Source organism: Petromyzon marinus (assembly GCF_048934315.1).
Source record: "Petromyzon marinus isolate PM22_M1 ecotype Great Lakes invasive population chromosome 84 unlocalized genomic scaffold, UKy_Petmar_22M1.pri1.0 chr84_unloc.4, whole genome shotgun sequence".
NCBI classification, from domain to species: Eukaryota; Metazoa; Chordata; class Hyperoartia; order Petromyzontiformes; family Petromyzontidae; genus Petromyzon; species Petromyzon marinus.
Window position 1 is genome coordinate 966,344 of NW_027422641.1, and position 11,684 is coordinate 978,027.

At 42.2% G+C, this 11,684-nt stretch overlaps 1 long non-coding RNA gene across 1 annotated transcript; it reads left to right on the forward strand.

Annotated features, from left to right (window-relative positions):
* The first annotated feature begins 261 nt into the window (after window positions 1–261).
* LOC142908475 (uncharacterized) lies at window positions 262–5,559 on the forward strand. Its single transcript, XR_012931802.1, has 3 exons — window positions 262–697; window positions 2,692–2,754; window positions 2,977–5,559. It is a non-coding gene; the product is annotated as an uncharacterized LOC142908475 (long non-coding RNA).
* The last annotated feature ends 6,125 nt before the right edge of the window (window positions 5,560–11,684 follow it).

The window sequence follows — 11,684 nt, forward strand, 5'->3', positions numbered from 1 at the left end:
TTATCGTAGTGTTGTGTTGATGTGAATGTTCAAATACTTGCACTGAAGAGTGTTTTGAGATGCCTAAAGTGTTTTGATGCAATTTTATGTATTTATATATATATTCCAATAACAATTTTAAGCTTTCATTACAATTTAAATAAGTCAATGTATTCACAATCAAATACCTAAAGTCACAATTGTACCTAACCGAGACCTCTCAGATTTTAGTAGCAACATTTTATTTTTTTATAATTATTCTTCCCTGTACCTGGATAAAATTACACGACTATGCTTACAGGTGACACGTGGTTTGTTTTCATTTTCTTCAGGTGACTCGATGCATTTGTCGTGATGGCATCAAAAGATCCTGCATATGAGATCATTAAAACCAACAAAGTGAATCTGCAGAAATACCTCCAGGCGAAGTCTTCAGAAGTGCTTGACCATTCCTATCAAACAGGGATAGTCCTGGACAGTGAATACGCGTCTCTTAACAGCGAGAATGACCCCGTTGTACAAACACGGCCTCTGGTTAACCTGGTGCTCATAAAGGGAGAACAAGTCTGCATGATATTTCTTGAAGATGTGCTCGTGCGACTGAGATCCGAGATCCCTCTCTTGGATCAGTGGATCTCACAGCATGAGCACCAGCTCAACGTGATCGGTGTCGATCTGAGCAGAACTGCGGGTAAAGCCATCCCTGGAGCAGCTTCTCGTGAGTGATGCTAAACTTCACATAGCCATTCACATGTCTCTGGCAAGTTTAGGTGAAGGAATTGCTTTGAACTGAGATTGTCATTTAATATTAGCAAACTGCACCACCCTTGCATGACAACATTCCTTTCAGAAGGAGGACATTTCTATTCCATTCCATAGCAGGGAAACTACAATTTATCAGCAATTGGGAGGAAAGGATAGATGGATAATGAAAATGTGTGTAAATATCAAAAACTTACATCCACACTGGACCCCAACATTCATTAATTCGTCATATCCTACACCTCCCTGTCCTTGGAAAAGACGTAAACATGGTGATTTTCTACCTCCTCTTCAGACAGACATGGTATTTAAGCTGTAATAATGTAATGACCTATGAAGCTTTCTTTCAAGTGTCAAGCCCAAGATGTTTGGCAATGGCAGCAAACCCATCTGCTGCCATGGTCTCCATGACTTGGTACAATCTGGATTCCACCAAGGCCATGTCATTGAAACTGTTCCCCTATGCAGGGCAAATTACCATTTCTGTTAAACTATGGATGCTGCTTCTAGTTCTTGACCTTTGGGCTGCTTTTGACACCACTCCATCCTCTTGAATCTTCATGGCGATGCAAGTGTTGTCTGACAAACTTATTTCCTGGTTCTGCTTCAACCCCTGGAATTGATTAATATTTTTCCATGCAAGCACTGTCTTCTGTTCAGAAGCCCTAATTCTGTGGTGTTCCACATGGCGCAGTCCTGTGCCATCTTTTCTTCTCAGTACAATCTCCTCGTTTTGAGAAAAAAATACGTTTTTATTATCGACTATCACTGCTATTTCTAATGACACCCAGCCTTATATTGCCATTGACTCATATAACGGAACCTACTTTCCTCTTACACCCTGACTTGAATTGGTTAAAACTTCCTCCAAATAAAATGTCAATATTTAAGCCCTCATCGTTTGTAAAAAGTCCACTCTAACTCATGACTCCAAGTATTTTATTATGGAGAGATTACGGAGAGATTAAAATAACACCATCAAAGTTATGAGCCATCGAGTTAGATGTTAACTTGAAAAGCTGTGATGAAAGATGTCGAGCAGATCTGTCATTAGGGAAATCTCCACTCTCCCCAATCTAGGGGATGCCACAGTGCTTGCTGATGATGCAGTAGCCAGGTTAGTTGAAGTTCAAGTGAACCTACGATGCATCACGTGGGATGCTACGAGTTCTGTGATTCATGTGGCTGTTATTGTGGAGGTGCAAGCACAATGGCGGAGCCAGGATTTTCAGGTAGGGGGGTAACTCCTCCAGCAATACATTTTTTATAGGAGTTGTTATTACGTAAGGACTTGTCCCTTGCTTTTTATTCGACGCGTGTGCGGCGATGGCGCAGCCAACGATCGAGGGTCGAATTCGAACCGTGTGTGATCGGCATCGCGCTCGCTGAAGGTGTCCCTTCAGGGAAGTCGTGCACTGTATACGCAACTGCGCACACTTATGTGAATCACTTATAACTGCTTTGCCGTTACTTATTGCCAATTATGGACTCAGAATATTGTCCTATCATCTCATAGAGTCTCTGGCACATAGCAATATGCTACACAGTGGCGGTCGCAAAATGCCGATTTATCGATCGAAATTAAGGATTTCGATTGGATCAGGGGAGGCACGTGCCACCCCCCCCCCCCCCCCCCCCCCCACAACTGGCTCCGCCAGTTAGGAAACACTGCATCTTCTCTACCTGCAGAGGACCGTGCCTGGTGTACTGCACTCCTCCACCACAGTGTAGCCCCCGTGCTACGTGATATAGGCCAGCTTGAGATGGGAGAGGAAACACAGCCCCAATACTAGTGAAATATAAAAAGTTTAATTCAACATCCTAAACAACAAAAATCAATAATTGTAGGACAAGGCAGGATTGAAATTTACACCCAAATTGATGGCATTCGTTTTTGATAATGCTGATGTACATCGTAATGCTAAATGTGGTGATACTATCTTTTCACAGGCAAAACAAACAAGACAAGTGGTTGGAACATTTTTGTCATGATAAAAAATATATTTTACAAAGGTACAGTGTTTATAAAAATTGCATTTGTAGAATACGCATCGTGAAAACTTCCACGCAATAATTTGTGATGTATATGATGTTGCTGCATTATCCATAGTGAACGAATTCGCTATGCTTTTTTTAATTACTTAGTTTATTTTAATAATATTTTTCTGCTATAGGAATGTTTTTTTAGTATAAATGAAACTAATTTGTTTGTTAAATCATTTCTGTTTAATTTAGATAACCCTGGTGAGGATTACAGAGAATTCTTGCTGAAGCTGACATCATTAACACGAGACTACAACGCACGACCTGGATAACCTGCAGTGTCTTTGTCAGAGAGGATGCTGAAGCCATTTCTGATTCCCTACTACCGCCATCAAGAAACCAAGCAGCACGAGTTACTAGCGAGAGGCAAGCAGCACGAGGAGCTGATGAAGAGAGCACAGAGAGAAGGGATGACTTGCAATAATCTCTTTGATCCCATTGGAAAAAAAACACACCCCCGACTGGTTATTGTAGTGGGGACTCCAGGCAGTGGTAAAACCATGTTGAGCAAATTCATTGTGCACAGCCTGCTGTCACGTGAGAGAGTGTTTGCACAACGCTTTGAGCACATTGTGCTCATGACGTTCAGGGAGATAAATGATGTTGGAGAGGTGTCACTGGCAGAGCTGTTTTCTGTGCTGCACTCATGTTTGGGAAACAAAGTGGATGAGGTTTTCGCAAACCAAGAGAGAACCCTTTTTGTTATGGATGGGTTGGATGAGTTTGGAAAGTGCCTTCACTATGCCAATGCTTGCACTGATCCACGTAAGATGGCAACAGTAGAAGGCATCATTGCTGCACTAGTGAATGGAAACCTCTTGCCCAAGGCCTCGGTCTTGATAACGACCAGACCTATTGCCATGGCGCAGCTGAGTGGAGTGAATGTTGATCGAGCTGTTTGAAATTGCTGGATTTTCCCATGAGGATAAAATAGAATTTTTACGCAATTTTTACAAAGATAGGAATCTAGCAGAAAGAGTACTCAAGCTCCTGCAGGAAAATGAAACAGTGAATACATTGTCCCAGAACCCTTCATTCTGTCATATAGCAGCCATTACACTGAAGGAACATTTACAAAAGTCTGATCATTCTGAGATTATCCTCAAATCAATGACCGACCTCTTCACACAATACGTGTTTGGGCTCGTAGAACACCATGGACGTGGCAGCCACGGAGCCAAGGAAATTTTATTGTCTCTTGCAAATATGGCTCTGAAAGGGGTTCAGCAAAACATCCAGGTGTTCAGCCAAAAAGATCTAGAAGAGTGTGTTGTTAGTTCTTCTGAACTAGGAAGTACATTCATCAACAAAGTGTTCACATGTGAGGGCATTAAACAAGGGAGTTGTTTTGATTTAAAGCTTTCGTGACTGCAGTAATTAATATTCTTAGTTCTTTCGGTAAAGTCACGTTTTATTATTTTGTTGTTTCCCTTCAACGTGACTTTACCGAAAGAACTAAGAATAAGGGAGTTGTTATTCGTTTTCACACTTAACAATCCAGGAATTCTTTGCAGCAATAGCCATGCATTTGACACATTCAACACGGCCAGTGAGTGACATAATCAAAGCTATTGAGGACAGCAAAGATGGGAGGTTTGATGTGTTTCAGAGGTTTTTTTGTGGACTAGCATCAAGCACTCCATGGATGTTCTTTGAGGGTATCTTGGATCCTCCATCTGCAGATTCTCAAAAGGAAATAATCGAGTGGCTCAATCACAGCATGGAAAATCAGAAGGTTGACAAACACAGGCTCATCAGTCTCCTGCACTGTGTGCACGAGCTGCACGACCGCAAGTCCATGAGTGATGCCACTCGGTCCATGACTGAGATAGACCTGTCATTCACAAGGCTGTCCCTGCCAGACTGCGCTGCCATCACCTCGATCCTGCTGCATCGAGAGGAACCTGTGGAGACACTCAACCTGTTTGACTGCGGCATTGGCACCGAGGAAATGAAGAGGCTTCAGCCTGGACTGCACAGATGTAAAGAGCTAGTGTGAGACTTGCACACCTCGCATTCACTACTTCACAAATTGTGTGTGCATATGTTCGCGTGTGTAATGTTTGTAGACCCCTTCATTTCATGTCCTCGCCTTCCATACTCGAGGTAACTTATTTCACGTATGTGTATAAATATATTTAGGCTCGCTGGTCTCGTCATGAAATTGCAATGAAAAAGCACCAGAGGAGGCAGCTATAACTGAGGGGGACGTGTCTAACACGCACCCCCTCCGTGAGGCCACGCCCCCCTCCGTGAGGCCACGCCCTCTATGTGAATCTGGCTCTGACACTAGCCAGTGCCTCCCCAGCCATTGACCTCACCGCACATCACTGGTGCGTACATAGAGGTGTGTATCACACAACATGCACATATCCTAGCCACTTTACGTATGACTTCGATAGTCACCCTATATCTGTTTAAAATGTATGTATTTTAACTTTCAATTGGTGTGTCTGCTGCAGACATCGTGCTGCTCGCAGCAGACATCGCGGCTATCGCGATTGTCACCTGAAGACGGGCGCTTGTGTTGCAAATGTAACGTGATTTATTTTGTTTAATTAATGATTGTTTCATATTCTTGGTTCTTTCGGTAAAGTCACGTAGAAGGGAAATAATAAAATAATAAAAATTTAACTTAAATTCTCACGACATTTCGTCGTGAGAATTTTCCCGAAATAACCAAGAATACGAATCCCTGCAGTCACGAAAGCTTTAAATCGAAATGTAATGATTGTGGAATGTTCATTTCTTGCATTAAAGTTGTTTTTGCTCTGATTTCTCTTTGCTTCATTGCTCTAATTTATTAGTTTTATTTTTTGGTGTCAGGTCACACTTGCAAATTAGGCTATCCAGGTAAAAAAAACAGGTTAAAAATACACCTGATATTTCAAATTTCTATGTCAACATATATCTATATACCGAATAACAGCACTTCAACAGCCTCGGAATGCTTAACAATATCAATAAATTTCGATTTAAAGCTTTTGTGACTGCAGGGATTCATCTTCTTGGTTCTTTTGGTAAAGTCACGTAGAATGGAAAAAAATAATAAAAATAAAACATAATAAAATAAAATTCTCATGACGTTTCGGCCACAACACAAGTAGCCTACTTCAGGTGAAGAAACAGAACTGTCAGGACGACAGCGCTTCAATGAACACTGCTAAGCTTGGCGGCGTCTTTTAAGCTGGGTGGGAGGAGCAGAGCGCCTTGACAAAGGAGTTTACATATCAACAGAAGAATGTATCATTGATGTAGCTGTGTTAATGTGTTGGATTAGCAGAGTGTTAAAGTCAGAAATTAGCATGTAACTGGAAGATTAGCATGTAACTGGTCATGGAAGTAGCTATGTTAAAGTCAGAGTTTACATATCAACAGAGGCATTTAGTATATTGACGCTAAAGAACTGCAACTACCCAACTGTCGTACAATAAGCCGATGTGAAAGAACTAAGAATAAACTACATCAATATAATACATGTACTCAATATATTCTTCAATAAGTTGAGCTATTAACGTAAAGTAACTGGGTATGCACTACACTGTATAATGAATACCAAATAGTAAACTGATAAAAAAACTAAAATATAAACTACATCAATATTCTAGATTTGAAGCTTTCGTGACTGCAAGGATCCATACTCTGGTTCTATTCGGTAAAGTCACGTAGGTAAAAATAAAATAACAAAAATCACGACGTTTCGGCCACAACACAAGTGGCTTTCATCAGGTGAAGGGACCGTACTGTCCAGAGGACAGCGTTGGAGTGAATACAGCCAAGCCCAGGTCGCGTCCTTTAAGCTGTGAGCTGCACCTGTGGTGACTGCTATATCGGGGAGACAAAACGACATGTCTCTGACCGAATTCGCGAGCACAAATCAGATTTGAAACACGGCAGAACAAATTCTTCTGCCGTAGCTGATCACTTACAACGCTGTGGGTGATCACGATATTGTTTTCTCCGATATCAAGGTTCTCTGCAAACCCACGGGTTTTAATCAGAGATTTGTCCACGAGGCAATTCAGATTTACAAACACAGACACAATTTCAACCGAGAGGATGGTTTCAAATTAAGCAATCATTGGAAAGATGTTCTAAATCAAACCAAACATTATACTAATTTTCAATGGTACAGTATATTTTTTCAAGTAGTGGTATCCCAAACTTTAATAGCAGGTTATTTCCCTTCACACCAACATTATGTAAAATCCCCCCCCCTCCCCAACCGTGCCGGTCCAGTACATCATTTTATGCTAATTCCTTTGTCAAGGCGTCTTTTGTTTCCTCCCACACAGCTTAAAGGACGCGACCTGGGCTTGGCTGTCTTCACTCCAACGCTGTCCTCTGGACAGTCCAGTCCCTCACCTGATGAAGGCCACTTGTGTTGTGGCCAAAACGTCGTGATTTTTGTTATTTTATTTTTACCTACGTGACTTTATCAAATATAACTAAAGAGTATACATCAACATTATTAATAAACTCAATATACTATCCAATCAGCTGAGCTACTAGCAATGAGTTACTATACATTACAATTCTATGACGAAAAAAGTAGCGGTTTCTTTTCAATGTTAGCACCACGGAAAGCGACAAGCTTTGTTCAGTCGGACGAGTCCATCTATGCTCGGAACGGAGGAGGGGGGAGAAAGAGAAACAGCCATGATGCGCTGCTCTATCCTGTGTTGCATTACAACTATGCTATAAACTAGACTACTATACATTACAACCTTCCAATCTAAACTACATTGTATAATATCGTATATACAGCCCAATGTAAGCTCTAACATTATGCATTATATTGATATGCCTCCAATTAAACTTTTTTTTATATATTACACGACTATACACCGTAATATACACTGCCATAGACAAACCCCACCATTGAATTATACAATGCATTACTATACACTACCCTATACTTTAGACTATAAAATATTAGACTTGTAATATTACACTATGTATTATTCTACCAACCCTACTCTATACAACACTGCTGTATATTCACTATACAATTACGATACTATATATTGCCTTATGAATTATGTTAAACATTACACTGTTATACTATTTATTATTATACAACATGCTAAAAACCATACCATTGACCGTCGTGTGAAAGGTACTAAGAGGCAGTGCCAGCGAATGGACTGCGGTCTGAAAGTCACCGTAAAATACAATCAATCAAGAACCGAAATGGTTTATAACGTCTTTCCAATGGTTACAAAGCCAAAATCCATCTTCTCGGTTGAAATTGTCTGTGTTTGTATATGTGGATGGCCTCATGAACGAATCTCTCATGGTAGCCGGATGGCTTGCAGAGAACCTCCGTCTTGGAGAAGTCAATGTCATGTGAGCCCACTGAATTATAACAGTGATCTGCCACGGCTGAGGTATTCGTCCTACTGTGCTTCAAGTCTGCTTTATGTTCACGGATGCGGTCTGAGATATGTCGTTTGGTTTCTCCAATGTAGCTGCTACCACAGAGGCAACTTAGTTTGTAGACGCCCGGGTACTGTATGTCTGGAACCACATCTTTTACAGACGGAACCAGATCACGGATTTTATGAACTGTGTTGAATCGGACCTGGATCTTGTGTTTATTCAGGATTTTGGAGATCTTTTTTGTGACCCCCGCAATGTAGGGTAAGGTGATGGTTTTGAATGGCTCCTCAAGAGGATCCTTCTTCTTGGTTGGAGTGATGGCTTTGTGGATTGTGTAGTCGGAGTAACCATTAGCCTTGAGAGCTTGGTGTATGTGCTCGAGTTCACTGGCAATGTGTTCCTGGTCGGAAATGCATTGGGCTCTATGGTATAGAGTCTTGATGAGGGAATTCTTCTGGGATGGATGGTGGTGGGAATCCGGTTTTAAGTAAGCATCCATATGGGTAGTTTTCCTAAAGACGCTGCCAAGCTTAGCAGTGTTCATTGAAGCGCTGTTGTCCCGACAGTTCTGTTTCTTCACCTGAAGAAGGCTACTTGTGTTGTGGCCGAAACGTTGAGGGAGAATTTTATTTTATTGTTTTATCTTTATTTTTTTATTTCCATTCTACGTGACTTTACCGAAAGAACCCAGAAAATGTACCAATAATTAAATTTAAATGTACAATTTTATTGGGAGACTGTCATTGTCTCGGTGTGGTCTGGAAATGTGTATTGCTGTTGTTTTACTGCCTTTCCAAAGCTTGGGATCTGATGTAATTTGAACTTGCATGCTATTATGTATTAAGTGACGCCACGGTGGTGTGATGCTATCTTCCTCGGCTGGTATGCAGGAGTTTGGGGGTCCGACCCTGATACCTGCTGTACATGTGGAGTGTTCAAGTTCTCTCCGTGGACACATGGAGATTTTCTCTGGGTCCTCCAGTTTTTCCCTCCACATTTAGAAATATCCGTTTAGATTATTTTGCTACTATAAATTTTCAAGTGGTAATCCACTTCCTCGAGCTATTATATGTGGCCAGGTCGCTTCTGAAAAATAAGATAATAGCTCTGGGCCTTACCTGGTATGATAAAACAGAGTTTATTTTGTTTCCATATTTTTAAGTGATTTGTTCACCTTTACTATAGTTTGCACTCTCATCGTGTATTTATATTGGTTGTTGTAATTTCCTGTCCTCTCTTGACTCCACTCATTGGATTACTCCAGTATAAATATTCAGATCCTGCTATTAGGTGTAGATTTGTATTTGTATATTCAGCCTTAACCGAGTACCCATCGCAGTGTGTAAACATCAGCAGTGCGGAGACAAAGGTGGCCGAGCATGGCACTGGCCACACCACACCCTCGTGTGCCATGTCAGCCTGAATAGGTGCTCACTAACTGCACTTTCCCCAACAGCCTGTGTAGACTACATGAGGGATCTGTGTATGGTTTCCTTGTGTGTGTGTACTGTATATGGGGGATTTGTGTTGTATTTGTGTATGGGGGTAGCCGTGACTGTAGGTGGTGATGATGAAACACGGAAACAGAGAAGAGACTCCCAGTGACCCCCACTCCTGCGCTCTCAGTTTCAGCGCATTGAGCTTTTGGTGCAGGAGGTTTAGTAAATTTCCATATGGCTCACTCCACTTCCTTCTCTTGCTTGTCAAGCATTCAAACTTCTCGCATGGACTACGTGCTGGAGAATACAAACTCGGTGTAACTCACAAGAGGACTCTCCTGGTTACTCATGCGGCGTTGCCATTCAAAGGTTTCAATATTATTGCATATTTTTGATATTGTACCCAATACTTTCATCGACCTACTAATGGTGTCACGAGACTAATAATATAACCTGTTTGGATATCTCATGATGCAGTGCAAGCATTTGTGTTAGAAAGTGGCCCACAAAAGTGGATATCACAGGGCTTACCAGTCAAATGCCTTCCACTGACACTCAGTTTCAGACAGACCCATAAACTCACAGAGATCCACAGACTCACATTGATATATAAAGACGCATGTTGATACAAAAAGACAAACAGCGAAATGTACTCGCACTGAGCTAGACGTACAGGGTTGCATAGACTCAATAACAACCGCCATTCGCCACTAAGTGGCGGTTACATCACCACGACGCTTGTGCCAGGCCATGTGCATAGACTCGCACAGAGGCACACAGACAGTCTCGCTTCGACAAACACACTCACAAAGAGGCTCGTATATCAACTCAAATCTACACACTCACGAAAACGTCCAGACTCGTACACAGAGCCACTCCCCCACTAGCCCCGCCCACACTACCACTAGAGATGCCCATTCCCGACTAGACCCGCACACTCCGCGACGAGGCCCGCCCACTTCCTCAATTAGTCCAACCCACTTCACCACTAGCCCTGCCCACTTCAGACGTAGCCCCCACTCCACCACTAACCCAGCCCACTACCATTTAGATCCGCCAAATTAATAACTTGCCACGTCCACTATATCACTAATACCTCCCACTATTATCCCACTGCTAGTTCATTTTCTCATTTTTAACCGTCTGGACCACCAATTCTCGTCGTCTTGGTCTCCCTGCATCAGCCCTCACTCCCCTCCAACAAATAAAAAAGACTTCCCACAAGTTATTTTCAATCTCCCATTTCTTCTCACACTTTGCCTCTCCTCCATCAACTTTACTGGCTTCCCGTTCACGACCATTGTCTTTTCAAATGTCTGATGCTCATCTTCAAATCTCTCTATGGCCTTGCCCCACCTTCTCTTGCCTCTCATCTCCTTCCATGTCCCCTCTCGTCCTCTCCGTTCCCAATATTCTCTGTTCCTCCATCTCCCTGCGTTCAATCCTTCTCCCTGCACACCTACACTGGAATAATCTTCCCCAGCACATTAAGTAGTCCCCCTCCTTAACCTCATTCTGTTCCTCTCTTAAAGCCTCACCGCTTCTCCATTTCCCATTCTCTACCCCTCCCTCCCCTATCATTTTGTCTTCTGTTTTCAGATGGCTGATGTAGATGCAGAGTAACAACTACAATTTCACATTCAGGTGGTCAAGCCAGATAACCACGTCAAGAGTAGCGCAGTGTGTCATTGTCATGTGGATCGGACATTGCTTCATTGTATGTTGATTGGTCTGTTCTGGATGACCACAGTTGAACACTGGAGAGTTTTTAATTTTCCATTTGTGCATCAGGTATCTGCATCTGCCATGGTTTGTGCAGTGGATGCGGTTTAGGGTGGACCATGAGCTTCTTGGAAGATCAAACCCAGGGATCTGCCTTGGGCCTTTCACAAGGTGTTCGTTAACATCTCGCCACCAGATGAAGTGAACACCACTACGGTGTGCTCGGCATGGGTGTTCAGTCGTGATCATTTTAATCCATTCTATCTCACACCTGCCCACCGTGTCGTGGCAGTTTTTCTGTTTTTCCTGCATTGCATTTTTTATTTTAGAAAATATTTCATCTGGAAAATCCATTGC